Raw genomic sequence first — 18,302 nt, forward strand, 5'->3', positions numbered from 1 at the left:
CTTTGGTCAATACTTTACTGAGCATCAGTATATTCCCACTAAAACTGTTGAACATGTAAAGCTAATACTTTCTGAAATAAACTGAACAAAACCACCATAACAGATTATCAGAACTGTCAAGTCTAGAAATGTGGAGGACAAATAAATATTGATCAGTTGCAGACCTTTTMCTGGACAAGAATAATGAGCTGGAGACAAAAAAAAATATCTGCTTGGCATTATTTTTATTAGCCATGGTACTCAGGGCTGATGAACAGAGTATGATGCAAGACTGATCTTAGGTGATTTCATGTTAAGAGTAAGGTAATGATTAAAGACATAAAAAATAAAGCACACAAGACACACTAGTGAGAGGGTGTTACAGGCATTGATGCATGGTTCATGAGCAAACACTCAATGAAACATGCATTTGCCAAAACTCCTAATGCTTCATCTTTTTATTGTCCTTGCAAGAGCTGAGAAAAAAAATAGTTTATATACAGAAAAATACAGACTTTGCTCAAAAAGCATAAAGTGCTGGTCTCTTGGACAACAGCAAAATAAAATGCTACCTCTGCACTAGTCAGTGGGAAAAAACATTTCTAGCCTTGGCATTTCATCTATTATATGATGTTGCTTGTTCCTGCTGTGTCCTGGACAAAGGTATTAGGCATGTGAGTCATTCTTGTTTCTCTATTCTTTAAGAGAAAAAAAAAAAAACAGAGAACAACTGCTCAAATCAAATGCACTTTACTCAGCTATTAATCTTRTTACATAAAAGGAAGACTGGTCCACCATATAAGCAAATTAAGATCATATCTGTTTGAATGTCTATAATCATTTAATAGCTTTTATGAATGTTTTATGAAGCTTTTATGAAGCAAAATGAAGGCAGAAAGAGTCTATTTTTAAAAGGAGCTTCCAAATAGTATTAATTCTTCTGTAGTTACACTTAATACTGACCATCAGAAATTGCACTACTTTAAAACATATTTCCCAAAGTGCTGTATAATCACAATCAATTCATTTTTAAACTTACAACTTGCAGCATGGAGGACATAGTTTTTGGAGATATGCAAGTAGACTTAAAGTGAATTAAAACTGAGTCATCTAAAGTCAACAGAAAGCAACCTAAAGAGAGATGCCATTTTTCACAAGTTCTGCTTGGAAGTAGATATCTGATTACTGCTATATGCCCTCATCTTTCTGCAGCACCAGTTTGTTGAAATCTGCTTCCTGCACATGTGGAAAGTAGGATTTAAATATCTAATATGAACTACCAAGTAGTGAGRCACCAGCATTTGCTAGGATGTGCTAATAGCTAGGGCTCTAAATTTACCCAACAGAAATTAGCAACTAACTTCAAGTAGAACTGGGACAGAACCAACATGCTAGAAAGCACCTTCTGCAAAGTCAGCCTTAACTCAGAGATGAGATTTATTGCAGCTAAATAGAAGGTTTTGGTAAGTATAGGTGACAACTTAATACCTAACAAAGCCTACATCCATTCCCTGACAGCCTCCTTAAATGATTCATTCAAAGGAGGCAACATCATAAATTTGCTGATTCATTCCTCTCTCTCTTTAAAAATATATAGGACTAGGGACACACACACATACATGTGTGCTATGACAAAGCCCTATATTCTCATGTAGAGAGATGCTAAGAAGTAGTATTGTAGTGAACTAAGTGTGACAAGAGTATCTGATCTGGCCAAAACTTCTGATCAGTGCAATGAATGACATTGTCATCTGAAGTTTTGATTTCAATRGCAGAGGATCGATCCAGTTTAAAAGAAAAAGAACAAAGAGACAATAGACTAAATTGCTTCACATAYGAAGAGAAAAAGTACTTAAGAGTCTATTTTGAGCACTTTTACATGGGATGACAGCATAAAGTATGAATCACAGGACTGATTTATGTACTGAGGACTGAAATCTAACCTTCAGACCACCCTTCCTAGGAATTGTTCTGTAAAGAGCACTTCATGGCTTTCTGCAGTATCAAAGAGCAAGATTTCTTTAAGYTGTCCAGCTAAAAAAGTCAGTAAGTAAATCACATTTACAGTGAAGATGCAAACTGAAAAGTTGACTGTTCTAACTTTGAAAGAMGATATGATTTTTTATTTTTAACCATTAAGTCCTAAGACTGTTRTTATACACTACAAAGAGCATCAAAGGATGAATTAACACCAATGTTTGGTATATATTTTAATTTTTAAAATATGTACTTACTGTTGGCCTAATAGGAACTATTGAAAGTATGACTCTTTTGAATGATTGCCTATTAACTTATAAGCTTTCACAAAGAAAGTTAAACATAATTGAAATTTCTTTAAGCACACTGCTCCTCAAAGCACTCACCATGTAGCAAGTATCCAGCTCAGTGCACASACGACAGCTTTGCACGTATTTTTGCAAAGACCGAGGAGAATTTCAGTAAGCTGAACTCAGTGCAGAACCTGTCCAGCATGAACAGCTCATTACAAACATTGTACTGTCCTGTGCTTGCATAAGCAGGCAAAATGGGACAACAATTTACATGGGAAATCAGACAAGMACTCCACATTTGAAATCTATTAGACCTGTGTAAAGAGTAGAAGCACTGTTTTAATACTGGAATTATAGCTATTCCACCCTGCACTGGTGAGGTAAGACTATGAAAGCACTTTTCTTTTTCTACTAGGCAGATAGTAAAACAAGCACCAGTGTTTATATATTTAGATCTTAAGCATGTGTTCCTTTTTTTTTTATTATTTTTTTCTTTAGAAGCCAGCTAGCAGCTGTAGAAACCTTTAATAAGAAAGTCTGCTGAATTCCATTCAAGCTTTCCTCACAGCTGTGTTTCTGAACCCTCTGCTACTCTCACCAGGTCATTGCACTTTCTGCACACTGTTGTGGATGACAGTCCTTTCAAAGCATGGTTCTCATTGCATAACTTTTCTCTKTGGACCAGTTTCCTGTCTTGTGGCTGTGAGAGTGTGTGAAAGGCTAAGYAAGAAAAAAAGAGCAGAACAACAAAGATTTTATTTCATTCCCTGTTGGGTCACTAGGAAATGTTGTAATTGCTTTAACAGGAGCATAACTGTAGTCTTACCAAAATTATGGATTTCATACATTTGACAAGGCAATTTCCTCACAGAATGGATTCATTACCAGGTCAGGGATAGATATTTATTCTGTTTATAGTAGTACATGGAATTAATGAGTAGCAGAAGTCCTAACCTTGTACTTACTATTTAAATCACTGAAAGCCTGAGCAAAGAGCAAGCACAGAATCCTATATCCTGTAATACACTGGGAACAGTGCACTGAAAGGAGTCTGTTGGATTTGCCATTTCCCATATCCCATATCCCAAAAAATTTAATTTCATTGTGAAGCTGAAGAAATTGTTTCATAACCATAATTAAATTATTTTGTTAAAGACTTATTGAAAGTAAGTCAATCCATTACACAGAGAGTATAAAGCATTTTACATGGAATAACATTTTCCTTTATTTCTAACAGTTGTTACAGCTACTTGATTTAAATYTGTTAACCAGCAACAGAATTACATGCTCTTTTGGTAAGAAAACCCAGCCTGTGTACACTGTGCCCCAGCATTTTGGAGAAGAGGCAGCGAAACATTACTATCACCACCACCTATCGCTGGGATAAAAATCCTAACAGTGAAAGTTCTGGACCCTCAACACTGAGAGGCATGATATGATCATCCAGCTTTTCAGAAACTAGTAATAGCCCTGAGATTATTGCTATTTATTAACAAGAAAAACAAAAGCTGAATTGAGACCCACATTTGGTATGCACCATATCTGAAAAAGTCGTGGTTAACAAAAGCCTAGTATAGGTATCAAAAAACACTGAAGTATATAAGAACATTTTGGTTTTCTTTCCCTCACTTTGTGTGTTCTGGTATGATTTTTAAAAATTATAGGTGGCTTTGATTTGCAGATGTGGTCACTTCACTGTAGTCARCATAAACCAGAAACCCAAATATGCAAGGGATCTAAAATAATGAGGTGTTGATAGAAGTAGTGATCATATCTTTCCCTAGAAGATTGTACTCAGCATSCCTAGAAAGGCTGCTTAAAATGTCCTGAGAAAAGAATCCCAACTTGCTTTAGTTAAGAATTTCATCATCTCTCTCTCTGAAGAACATTTTATTTATGAGTAGRGTTTGAACTGCTTGTTTTGATTTTTTAAATACATTTTTGGAGGGACACAATCTAACTGCTAGTAACATTAGCACCTTAAACAAWCGCTGTAAAATTAATTGTCCTCACAAAATCTTCTTTAAAAAGATAGTAAAGAACTGAATAATCTCTTAAAGATTTTAAAAACTGAACCATCATGAAAGACAGATTTTATGTTGGTGAGATATCTTTGTGCCAGTTCTTACAAATGGTTCTTCAGCTTGTACATGTTGATACAGCTCCTGAGCCCATGTAAGTGCAGCTGAGGCTCTGGCAACCACTTATCACAGCTTTGAGAAACGGATGTCAGAGAAAATGACAGTTGGTCTCTCCCTGCCGCTTATGGCTGAACTTTACTAGTCAATCAACCTCCAATTAATATTTTTCAAGGCTTAAAAACAGGAGAGATGAGACTAGTAGTGGGGAAGWCCAAAAAAAGCAGAAAGCTTCACCTCATGAAGAGAGAACATCTTAAAGTAAAGAGGCACTTCTGTTGCAAGGGTAAAGCCCTGCAAGCAGGTAACAGTCCTCTGGAGCTGTTTACTTTATGACTTAATGCAAGCCAACAAGACCAGGTCTGCAGAAACTTTCTGGTATAACAGGGTTTAGCTGAGCATTTTAGCCTTTTAAGCACTACTTGACACCTAAGTCTAATCACATTTTAAAGCAACATAAACAAATCCCAAGTGTTTTTCTAACACTACTGTGGTCTCCACAGCAGTTCAAGCCRSCTTGGGCCACTGCTGTGGGTGGTTRAGYGAGTCAGAGGTGCCTTCCTGCAACACCTGCGGCCTGCGTCAGCACCAGGGCTGCATGCCAGCCCAGTTACCGCATCGATGGGCCAAACCTGCACTTCTGGAATATAAACCTGGCATCACAAATCTTTTCTTTCAGTTCCCCAGGGTGGTTCATGGCACAGCCTGTGCAGTGGAGCACTGACCATAAAGTTCAGGGAGGAGAAAGCAAGCAGCCACAAAAAGCCATCACTTCTATCAGCTTTCACCAATTGCCATGTTGCAACACAAGCCTCTCCTTCCCCTTTCTCCTTTCTGAAAAGAATAAAGTCAGTCCACATTTACTCTTTCAAAGGCCTAGAGAAAATGGAGCAAATGATGTGCCTCCAGCATGTGTTTTTTTTCACAAAAAGTTTCCTTCTGCCACTACCAACAGCATCCCCACAACAGTCCAGGCTTCAGGAATACCTGCTTTTACTTTAGGCCCATCATGCTTTTACTTTAGGCCCATCATGGCCCATCATGGCAGGCCACATTGTATGTTGATCCACAAAACCATTAAGCAGAAGTCTTCATCTTTGGTACAGCAGTTCTGGTTTCTATTCTACCTGGAACACAGCACATGACTTTCTTATTTGAATTGTGGCATGATGCAGAAGACTCTTCACAATCAAAAGGTACCATTATATAAAGTCTTATATATATGTATACCCCCAAAGCTTATTGTCCAGACATGTATAGGTCAGAGGAAAAAATAGGCACAGGTATAGTTCAGAGTTGGAAGAGAGGGAAGAAAACAAATAAGGAATAGGATAGCATGATATAATGATACAACATTATAAAATTATCTGCCATATTTAAATCATATTTGCCTCATGATATTAACAAAGGACCTATTGCAAAACATTGTGAACTCCAGGTCAAAGTGGAGAAATTCAAAGAGTAAAAACATGAGAGCATATAATGAAAGACAGCACAATATTACTTTAAAGTGTCAGGAAAAAAAAAAAAAAAAAAAAACGATTATATTACTATGGTTCAATTCCAAAAAAGTGTCAAAACAACACATTGGAAACTCTGCCACGAGAATAATTCCTTCTTAAATTCTAAAAATCCTAATAATAACATTTTCACAGGTGTTCAAATTCATTTTGGCCAGATATCTTCATACTAGTTCCTTATACAGCAATCAGATGGAGAAAATCAAGCAGTCTATACAATTTGTGAACACCTACCACATAACCACTCACTAAGAGCACACTTACTTGGTTGCCTAGGGAACATTTATAACTGCCAAGCTTTTTAGAGATTTTTGTTCTATTTTGTTCTATATTTGCTTACTGCCTAATCATACCCTTAAAAAAAAAAAAAAAAAAAAAAAAAAAAAAAAAAAGTGAAGTTTAAGAATATTTAGGCCTTCCTTCAGAAACTGCTTCTCATGCAGTTGTTTCTATGAGGTAGTGAAACCAAAAGGAAATACAATCAAGGTAGGATGTCTGCCAGTTTGGTAGTGCTGAGACTGCGGCTATTTCCTTATGAATCTTACATTTCAAACAGCATGACGCATTCATTCATTGGACAAATTGCCTTGAAATAACACCTTTCCAACTGGGAGCTTTACATATGGTACACCTCGATACCACACCTCTGTTTACTATTAAAAAARTACACATTGCTATGTGTTGTTTCCCCTATATTGATTTTCCGTAATTGTTCTTGCTAGAATTCACAGGAGATTCAACTTTCATGAGATGCCTGGGAAAAAAAAAAAAAAACTGTCTATAGTTTCTTAGTGATCCTTAAATATGGAAAATGTGGTAGTCACTTCCCTTTAAGTCAAAACACCTACATCAATTCATAGCATTGAATCATAAATTTGGAACGTTATTTTCAAATAACTGTGAAGCAGATAGTGTGAGAAAGCTTTTGATAACTTCAGAGCACAAAGTACTACTACAGTTATGACAGTTTAGGTGTATTTTATTTGTGTATATACATGTATCTGCAGACGGACTATGGATTGCCAGGATTCTGAAGTTACCTGAGTTATGCAAATTGCCTTGAGCTTGCAAATTGCAACTACAGTGTGTCTATTCTTGTTTTAAAGGTGTTTAACAGTTTCCATGGACCATATGTAGAACAAATCATTGGTGAATTTGTCCCATTGAGTTATTCTTTTCTTTCTGTTCCACCAATGAAAGTCTAGACTCATTCAATCAGATAAAATGGCATTAACCAGATTTATACCTGTGTAGCAGAGAAGGTAATTCAGTCCTTTGTGAACTTATGTGAAGATTTTTCTGCTGCAATAATTGAATAATGTTTTTTATTTCTTCATGGATATTTGAACATCTGTTGTAAAATATATTTCTAAAGTAGAAGCACAAGCTGGGACTGGTCATTGTCCAGCAGTTTTGATACACTTCATTACTTCTAGTGCATCAAAAGAAAACAATAGTATATAATTGAAATTTAAGAACAAAGAGCACTAATACTCCAATTCTCTATTATGTGTGTGCATTTATAAATCTAGATTTCACAACATGATTAAAGACAAGCTAAAATATGAGGGAGTATAGCTTATTATACAAGTACATTTTGTCTGTACTTGAACTAAATGCCAGCCTTTGATTCTGCTTAATGACAAATCACTTTTAACTGAGAACAAAGAACTGTAGCTGTAATTACCACTAGGACATTGGTGATTTGTTTTAGGAGCTCCTGTTAAAAGCAGCTCCCGTTACAAAAAAAAAAAAAAAGAAAAGAAAAAAAAAAGAAAGGAAAGCTACAGTCCCTTGAAGGGTGTTTTTTACCTACTTATCAGTTGTGGCATTTTAAAATTAAGTGCAAATCCTGTGAACATTCAGACATTCCTTATAGGCCTAATTAATACATGAAGATGTTTATTTACATGAAAATTACACTTCTTTTCAGAACTACTTGCTCTTATAAGCTTCAGGTTTGGGCTTATGTGATTTAAATGGAGCATGTCTAGAGGACTATAGGACAAGTTTATTATTTTCTTTTTTTTTTTTTTTTTTCAGAAAATTGAAGATGAACCTTAAAGTGATTCTAAACTTCCCTAACTTTGACGATAATGCTCCACAAAAATATTGTGAAGCTAGATTAAGTAACATACCTCTAATAACAGCAAAATGATTGCCAGTTTAGCTCAGATAGTACATTTCTCAATGTACTGTAGATGAGGGTATAGAGGATCTAGGATAGACTTTGAAATGGGACCAGACAGGAAATATGTGATCATTAGATGCTGACATGTTAAAAGGCAGATCAGAAATATGGCTATGGAGATGCTTTTTAATTTTTTTTCTCCAGGAGATGAAACATTTATATTTAATCAAACTATTCTTGAAGAATTCTTGATGAATTTCTATAACTGGCAATACTTTGAAGTCCTTCCAAGTATGTACACTGATTTGGGAGAGAGAAAAAATAATATAGTGCCTGATAGAACAGATATTGCATAATATATGAAGATGACTACAGAAGTCTAGGAAGATGTCTGAACTATTTAAACCTTTTTGCCATACACCCTTCCTAGGATGCTATACAAAGCACTTTTATTATATCAACCTTTAAGATCTTCACTCTATGCCAGACAGCTAGAGAGTCATGCAGATTTTCTTTGCCTTGTGAGCCTTTGAAGCTGGACTGCTGAGTGAAGTAAATCCAAACTTCTTTCTTCCTGCTTTTCTAATGCCAGAAAGAATTTCTGTCAGAAAACTACAAAGCATTGTGATTTCATTTGCTCAGTCTGCCTATTTTCATGCTGTTCTTTTTTATGACTGATATATGTCAGGAGAAGGAAAACAAAGCCAGTTGCAATACAGTATATGAAAAGAAATATCCAGAAAAAAAACACATACTTCTTTCTATGGGATATTTGAAAGTAGCATCCTGCTATCTTATTGGGAATGTGGAGTTTGTAGATGATCACAACAGGATGCTATGTTCCATGAATATGTTTGAGCACTTGAGCAGTAGTTCTCTTAAGCACACTACTTTTGGTTATCATTGTGAGCAGCACCATTGGAGAGAGGGAAGACAGGATCCGCTGAATCAAAGGGTCATCTTGCCTAACTTTCGATTTGTAAAAGTCAGGCATCTAGTCTAATCTAGTCCCATCATCTCCTTCTGTTGTCAGTGGAGGACAGTATCATTTTCTAGAGGTGATTTCAATGCACCTGTTTCGGATCACTACAGAATGAAGCTAAGAGTCACCACAGTAGAAGGGAGCCTAGCACTTCTTGCAATGGCAGTAAAAACTGTTACTTTTCATTGAACCAAGTTCCCCTTTTTCTTTTTCCTTTTTTTTTTTTTTTTTTTTAATGTGAAATGAATCCTATTCAGAATCCACACAACTCACAAAACCACAGAATATGTGAGTTTGGAAGGGATGTCTGGAGAGCAAGGTCAGCTAGACCAAGCTGCTCAGGATCCTGGCTGACCAGCTTTTTAATATCTCCAAGCATGTAGACTCCACAACCTGCCTGGAAACTCTGTTCTTGTGCTCAATCTGCCTTACAGTGAAAAAGTGTTTTCTTATGTCCAGCTCCTAAGTGTTCGTATATGTTCATAAATGGGCATAACTGGGTTCCTGTCAACAACYTGTCATTCACAACTTGAAGTTATTTGCCAGGTTTCTAAAGAAACTTGTAGATTACAAGCAGGTCGCTTTAAGGATACTACAAAGAACACTATTTTGGGATATTGTAAATTAGGAATGATTTGATTTAGATAGAAGTGCTTTGTGTCTGCTTGCAAATGGCTAATACTAAGAGCTTGGAGAAGTTCTAGGGATTCCTGTTTATSAACTCAGAAATCATTTTTCAATTTCTATAGTACTGTAGGAATATTGTTYTATTTCCAAAACATACACTCTCTGACTACTATCACTGCTTCTCCTCTGATTTCCTACAGAAGGCCTGTCAGTTTGAGAGCATTTTAGCTGCAGGTTACAGAAAAGTAGGGCAATGTTTCCTAATAAGATGCCAGATTTAGCAGAAGGCTCTTCTGTATGCAAAAGACATAGCACAAGMTGAACTTCCTTCAGTGCTCTGCCCTTCTCTCAGCTCAGTAGCATCATTTGAAMTGTCTGTTCCAGTTTGGGAAGCCTCTGTGCTGCATGTGCAAGTTAATATTTAAGTAGAGGCTTCATTCAGAGACTCCAGGTAATCATTCATGTGTGCCTTTACTTTCACTTTCCAACGTAATGCCTCTGCCCTCCATATTGTAATGGGAGTAATTAAGTAATAAACCATTTACTCCTCTCATATTTTTCTTTTGCACATTTTTGTCAAGTTTTATCATCTTTTGAAGCTTCATTCAGTCTGTTCCTGCAGAAATAAGTAACTTCAGGACCCAAACTCTGCACCAGTCTTACTGGCCGTGTGCCACCAGTTGGAAAAAGGGGCAAGGAATGGAACTTTCTGGAGGTCATCATACTGCCTTGGACATGGTTCTCTTTGAGGTACAGGAGAAGCAGGACAATCCCAAGGCAAGAACATGAAAAGTATCAAGATTATCTTGGGGGAAGATCACTACCCAAACCATTCTCTCCTCTGTAAACACAGGGCAAAAAGCATTGCACCCTCATCATGCCCACACATGACTAACTCTCCCTAGGGAGCTGGATCGATAAGCCAGGAAAATCAGGTGCCTGTTTCAGGACCAGTGCATTTTAGACATTAACAAGATAGAGGCAAGTTGTTAGCTTGGTCCTGGGAGGTAGCCTGGTTTCCAGATCCCTTTGAGTATTACCTGGGATTCATGGTGAAGTCTAAGTTTTAAGTGTGTGGTAAACAAATGCTGCTCCTTAAAAATCCCTCCATTAAATTAGTACAGGATTTAAAAAAATCCCTAATTTGACTATGCTTTTAAGAAAAGAAGAGCATGATTATGTCATTAAGACTAAGTGGTAATGGATGGTAGTATAGATTCACGGAGATGAAGATGTGGTAGAAGCATCTATCCAATCCTTAACTTTATGACTGGCATGCATAGGTGTTTCTGATAGATAAGCATTTCATAGCGGCTCTGATTTCACATTAACATTCTGAACCATTAGGAGAAGCCATATGCCTGAAGGATTAGAGAAAGTGAGTAAAAGAATGCAAGACTATAGAAAACTTGAACAGTCGTGTAGCTGTCTCTCCTAGTGGCAATGCAATGGATAGTTTCAAACCTGTACAGGCAGTGAATTTGCTGCATAATTTATCTCTACCTGCTAGAAAACTCAATCTGAGCTGAAGAGATGAAAATAAACAGCTTTGCAAACCTGGTATATCAAAAATTCTTCCTTCAAGAAAACATAGTTTGATGGTCCAGTGTGGAGGCCTTGGTAGTTTGAAAAAAAAATGAATACCAAGTTCTATATGAAGAAAACAACAAGAACAGCAACAATAACAACAACAACAACAGAAACCAACCAAACACATACATCAGAAACAGCATAAATATATAAAGCCTCACAAAACTGTTGATCATAAGTAGGGCCGATTGGAAGCTGCTCACGTTCCGGATTATAGCTCATATTTAGGATGATTTTTTTACTTTTCAAACTCAAATTGCCATCCCAAAGAATTTTGAAATAATCCATTTAAGAATAGACAAGGGTACATGTGCAGGTGTCATGGCAACGCTGTCAAGGCAATGCAGGAACTGGCATTGCTCTTGCTGAAGTCTTTCATTTCCCTTCCCATCTAAAGATTGTCTGCTAGATGCTTTTTATTTCATCAAACTAATGTAGACAAATGCAATTCTTGTCAACAATTCTCTGCACAAAGCCTTTGCCGCAGGTTTGGATCCTTTTATAAATCTCCAAAGGAACAATTTGCTGCCTGATTTAGATGAAGTGGGATCAAACAAACAGCAGCATCCAGTCATTCAGTTCATAGGTATAAATGACAACACTGTATACCCATACTGTGTCCATTACACTCAGCAAACCCCAGCACCAGAAGTTCATGGTTCATGTGTTCTTCTGATGAATATGTCAAATCTGCACTTGCATATTATCCATTCCAGTTGCCTGACACCTGCACTCCATGTACAGGTCACTACATAACACAGCACGGTCAATGCCCCTTCATGCATCACGCATCTTTCCTCAGAGTGCTGGCTGCAAACACATACCTGTGATGACGCTTTTCTCAGGTAAATTTCTCCCTCCTTTGTGATTGTAGAGGAAAAGAATATGTCAAAGTTTGACAGATCAGCGCTGGTAACACAACATATATCAGCAGTGCAGATGAGGAAAGCTCTGTCATAGAGTGCAATTGTTGACAATCTCATAAGTTTCACCCTTCCTTCAGACTTTCACAATCTTTGTAAAGCACCTGCTTATCAGCACACTTTCTGTAGCATACTGTAAGAGGTCTGATACAGCACAGTAGAGATAATTTTTTTATAAGAGGTACTCATTATGAATTCACAGCACCAGATAAAATCGGCAGGGACGATTTGCAAATGAGAGTCTTACTAAATGTGGTTAATTTCTTTTTAGTCTTCCCTAAAGACTTTCCAGAACTAAATGTATCTGTCACTTACTTACGTATTTCTGAGAGATCAAAAGGTGAGGCGAAATTCCTCCTCGCCACTTTGCAGAGTAGTTCTTATGTGCATATCTTGCACTTACTCTGTTTGCGAAACTCTTGCAAGGATCACTAGAAACCTCACAGGCACAATAGTTAATTTGGACAAGAGCCAGTTCTGTGGATCAGAAAATTGCCTTTCTATACTATGGAAGAAAGCAAACATTGGGTTAAAGGTCCAAAGAATATTGTTTAACTTCCTCTTCATCTGCCACCACCTGATAACTTTATTCTAAAATATATTAAGAAACACAGAAATCTCCATAAGCATGTGTTTGGTGATAAACATTCATATCTGCATTAAATATTTAACAATAAATATTTAATACAGTGCCAAGCTAGACACATTCCTGTTGCCTTATTTTCAGCATCTTTCTGTATTTCATTGGCAAAATATCAATGCCACATTTTTCACAGAAATGTCATGTGAGCTTATGTTAACTTTCATTCACCCTCAAGTTAGAATGTTTTCCATTACAATCAACAATCTCTATTATGCAAAGTTAAAGTAGGGTATTTCTGAGGCCCAGTACTTCCGCACAAACAGGTGTATGAATGTTGGTACACATGTCAGTTTGTCTGTGTGACATATTAGTGATTTAGTACAAAGAATTATAAAGAACTTAATCAAGTTAAGAAACTTTGATAATTATGCATAAAGGAAAAGAAAGCTTAGCCATTACAAAAYAGTACTGCTCATTCAGTTGGTTCTGTTTTTCAGTAAATAGCCCCTATTCCTCAAAATACAAGTTGAAGAGAAGAAAAAATGATGCCATTAACTTCAAAGGATTTTTTTTTAGTAAGGCCCAAATTGCTCTAAATCATTAAACTGAAGTTAATACACTAAACCCACAACCAGGGATTTACAATTTAATTTTGCAGGCAGTACTTTTCTCTACCCACGTCAGATCTAGAGCAGAAACACTGCATTTTCATTTTTGCCTCTTTCCCAGTGTGAGAATAGGACTCTACATCACAAGAATGAGTACAGCCTGAATAATATTATCCAAAATCCCAATGCCATGTGTATAGAAACAAAATACTCATTACTGAAATATTACAGCATTTAGTTATTTATGGACTCCATTCAGACGTCACTACTGGTAAGACAGAACATGCTAAAATGTGCTTTTTGAATATCCTTTCAGACTACTCGGGAGGCCTTTTTAACATGTCTGGACCACCAGTTGTCCAGCAGTCCAGACTGCTGTCTGCACAGCAGTCTGTGCATGGATAGGTAGATGAGGTGCAACTCACACACACACACACACACACACACACACACACACACACACACACACCTGAAGAATCAAGGACTTTTAATCACTTTTCAAACAAAGGGGACATTAAAATGTTTTCCTGTAACGTCCACACTGACTATGAAAGCCCTTCTTTTTAATACCAGCACTCTTCCCTCTGCTTTGTGCTATTTATTTATTCTTATATGCTAAATCATCCACACCTGTGTGTGTGTCCTTTGCTTCACAGACAGTGAGCGAAACTCCTAATCAGTAGATGTCACAGTGACAGGCCTCCTGTTCCAACAAGTTCTACTGCAGGAAATGCTGGGAGGTATCGGGTCTGCAAAGATCTCTTCTCCAACAGAAAGAGAGATTACTTTTTACACTAAGGCACAATTCTTCCTGGAAAGAGGATAGGGAATCAGTGTCATGGCAAATTTATATCCAGGCCTCACCTCCTTAYGTCATCAGACGTAAGGTGAGGAGGCCTCACCTGCTTTATCTCATAAGACATTAGGTACCTAGGGAGGCAGGATTTGATCCAACGGTCCTTCACACCTGGATTTTTACAGGCAAAAGACAGTAACTTCTGTGGTAAGTTCCTCTTGTTGTAACTTCACATTGGCTGTTTRTGTTACTTCTGTTGTCTACAGTGAGAGATGCACCAATATCTGAAGGCAAAAGTTGACGCCTTTGCAAGAGTCATGGGATCTCTGTTCAGAGACAAAATGAGGGCACAGAGTAGTCTACAATACTTGGTCCCTTGCARTTTTTATGCTGCAGAGTTCAGCGTTCTGAAGATTATGCGCAGACTCCTAAAAAAGAATATTATGTACATGACACCAGTGGTTGTAATACTGAAACAAGAGTTAGACAGAGGTATTTCCTAAGAATGAAGCTGTCCTGTACAACTACCTAGTTCATGACCCAAACACACAGAAGTTTATTAGGGCCTCCCTTAACTGATATTTATTCTCTTTGTCAGATGCACATTTGTATACACTGTAATTTGGCATTTCCTGTCCCTCAATAGCCATCGTAGTGGGCAACTTAACCTTGTGGGTGAGAAACCATCTCAGTAAAGGTCAGGGGCAAAAAAAATTCCCTTTCCTTTCCTTTTATCAATGCACTTTTTAAAAGTTTTTATTTCATACCTGATCTGGCCATAACTTAACTTCCATATTTCTGGTTAAAGTCTGYTTTGCAGTGCTGTCTGATATATAATAGATGCCATCAAATTCAGGTGTGGGAAGACTCCTAATTTTCAAAGCAAAAGCACTGATGACATTGTACACATCCAACTATTTCTCTCTACATTATTGTCTCAGCTGCCTCATTGCCCTGTCRATTTGTGCCCTTGAACTCATCTATCTGTTTGAGTTGCAAGCTGAATTTCTTATCTACACCTCACACATATTGTGATGTGATTTCTCTATGTTTTGCACAAATACTGGTCGATGTGAGTATCACCCAAGGAATTTTAATATTGCATAGGCGTATCATATTCATAACACCTAGAATAATATTTGAAAGAAGGTTCTCAAAATGAAAGCTGAATGTGGTAGCATTTTTGCACGTTGTTCCTTTTCCTCTGTTCTCCAACAGATACAATTTCTATACTGAGGACATTGTAGGGATTTGAAAGGCCATACCTTCGTCTTCCCAATCATTATATGCATTCCTGAAATATCTATAAGATGATAAGTTCTATTTTTAAAAAATGCTATTCTATACTATTGTATACAAAGGTATCCATATGCAGTGATATGAATTAAGCAGTAGGCACAAAGCTTTTCTGTGAGGCTACTGAGTCAGAAASAGAAATGCAGATAATTAATGAGAATATCTGTCCTTGCATATTCACTTCCCTCTCCACCAAAAGTCATTAATCTTTAAATGTGTATGAAAAGAACACATAAGTCAACACACAAAGAGTGTGTATTAAGGGCAGTAAATACATTAAGGATAGCTCATATGTCAGCATGAACAACCCATCTTTTTCTTCATATCTCTCCATACCACCAATCATAACTACCTTTATGATCATGTTACAGGAAAATCTAGGAATTATCAGGCCACGAGAATGAGGAGAATCCAACCCTCTATTCCAAAATTTTTCAACTTTTCATAAGTATACATTCAGATATCCTTGTTTTTGATGAACCTATGAAACTTTTTTTCTTCTAGTTATGCTTAAATAGCATGAAGGTGAAAAAAAAAATTGAATTAAGTTTTGCTTTTGTCATCAATTTCTTGATTATTCTTATCTTTCTCACAGATAAAAAAAATAGGGTAAGCAGGATCTGTAAGTATATCTGCAATTTGAAGCTAAACACAGTATTTTAACAAAGCTAATTCTGATTATGAAAAATAATAGTGGGATGACAGAATGACAAAATCTRTGTGTTATTTCATATCTCTCTCAATATCTTCAAACATTGAAGAAACGTGATAGAGTCTGTTACACCTCAAAAAAAAATCTTTAAGAATTAGATTATCAAGCACGTAACAAGGACAGTTCTTGAGTAGATGGAAATTTAAATTTCTTAGCTCTTCTTCATACAAACACCTGTCATTTAGCCCAGGCAGAAGAATTTAAACATAAAAAAATACAAGTCAGGGCAAAATTTAAGATCCAAGTAATATTGAAATTGTTCTCCCTAATTGAAACAGACTCCAGCTCTTAACAAGGTCTAAGCTGCACTTTACATGATATAGGCCAGAACATTTCTGTAAATTCTTTTAATTCTYTCCAGGATCCTCACCTGGATTTTCACGAACTTAATCTACCTTTTTATTCCCTCATATTCTTCACTCAAGGAATGAAGTTCTTCACTATCAAAACAGTTTTTTACACTCCCAAATATGTGAAGTTTAATGATCCTCTATTCTGTCATTTCCTCATTGATCTTAACAGTTTGATCTTGCAGACTTACACACAATTTTCTGAAAGCTCTGCTACATCCCCACTGCAAAGACAGGTTTTTTACTCTTGGAAAGTTTCATACATAACTCATTTTCTTACTGAATTTCTCTCCTCCATTCATCTTCAACTTCTGGCCTTGAGTGATGTGACTCCTATGGCCACATCTCACCCAGAAAAACCCTTGAGTCAGCATTACCATGATTTACTGCTTTGGAATCTAAGGCACAAGTAATAGGTCARTTGAAGAATACTTGTCTTAATTGCCTTTCAGTGAAAAAATGGATTTTTATAAAAAATGTTTTTCAAAATGTGTCTGATATTAGTGATATATTTTGTCTGAAATCCTTCAAGTGTATAAGTTCTTCATGAAATGTGAATTTTTTCATTAATATTAGATTAAAAAAAATAAGGCTATAAGTTATTTTTGTTGAAAATTTCCACAGGGAAAATAAAAATAGTCAATATAGCCTTAAATACGTATAGCAGAGCTGGAAAGCAATACTCATATTTCCTGACTTTATCTCAATTATAAGATCATTCCAATTTAACTGTTCAGRCAGGCTAATATAAAAATCTTTGAATTATCTAGGAATAATGCGGGCAATATTTGTAATCTTGCAAGTAAAAAAAGTATTCCACATCTTCACAAAATTACCAAAGGTCATATCTACTCAAAATTATATTTAAAAACATTTTACTCATATGCATATGAAAGCAATACCTGTTTTTCAGAAATATCGCTAATGAAAAATGTATACATCTTCCAAATTTTCTTCCTTAGATCAGCATTTCATGGCAATGTATACATAGTGAAGATAATACTACGTATGGCTGGTTTTTTTTAAAAAAAAAAAAAAAAAAAAAAAAAAAAAAAAAAAAAAAAAAAGAGAGAGGATAATAAAACATATTATGAACACGATGTGGTTTTGCTGTATCAGATCTCAAGGCACTAAGAAGGTTAACTGGTCCTGAGGTAGACTGATTTGACCAAAACCACAACATAAGACATCTTCTGGCATTCAGTTAACCAACATTTCAGTTATTTTGGACCCCTGTGTGATTTCCTTACAGGGAAATAAGATGAAGTTCTTCCACCTGATGCAGACAAAGACATAAAGGGAAAAGAAAAGAGCAGAAAATATTGGAGTCAAGGGACAAACACATTACAGAGGATTTTAACTGTAGAGTGATTCTGTTTTTGACAAAATCAAAATTTGTTTCTCTTTTTTTCTCTCTTTTTTTTTTTTAGATCTCCAGGAAGAAGAAGAAGAAAAAAATCTTCAGAAAAGTAGAAATTTTTCCTAATGAAAACTAAAGAAAAAATAATTGAATCTCTAAAATCTTTGTGGCTAGAAAAACTGATCTCATCTGCCTCTTTAGGCATGAACTAACACTCAATAGAAAACAGAGCTGCAAAGTTCCCARCTCCCAGCCCTGTGGAGAGCAGCTGTGTTTAAACCCTCAACCAATGGCTGCTAATCGCTCATCAGTTCCTGGTACCCAAACTACGTTTCAGTCACAAGTACCCAAAACTCATAGCTTAAAAGGATTTGTTCTCATTAGGGAGCCCTGGTCAAGCACACTTCTACTTGTGAAGCTGCAGCCGAAACTTAACC

The sequence above is a fragment of the Nothoprocta perdicaria genome, unplaced genomic scaffold, assembly GCF_003342845.1.
Source record: "Nothoprocta perdicaria isolate Ctin4 unplaced genomic scaffold, notPer1 scaffold_173, whole genome shotgun sequence".
Taxonomy (NCBI): Eukaryota; Metazoa; Chordata; class Aves; order Tinamiformes; family Tinamidae; genus Nothoprocta; species Nothoprocta perdicaria.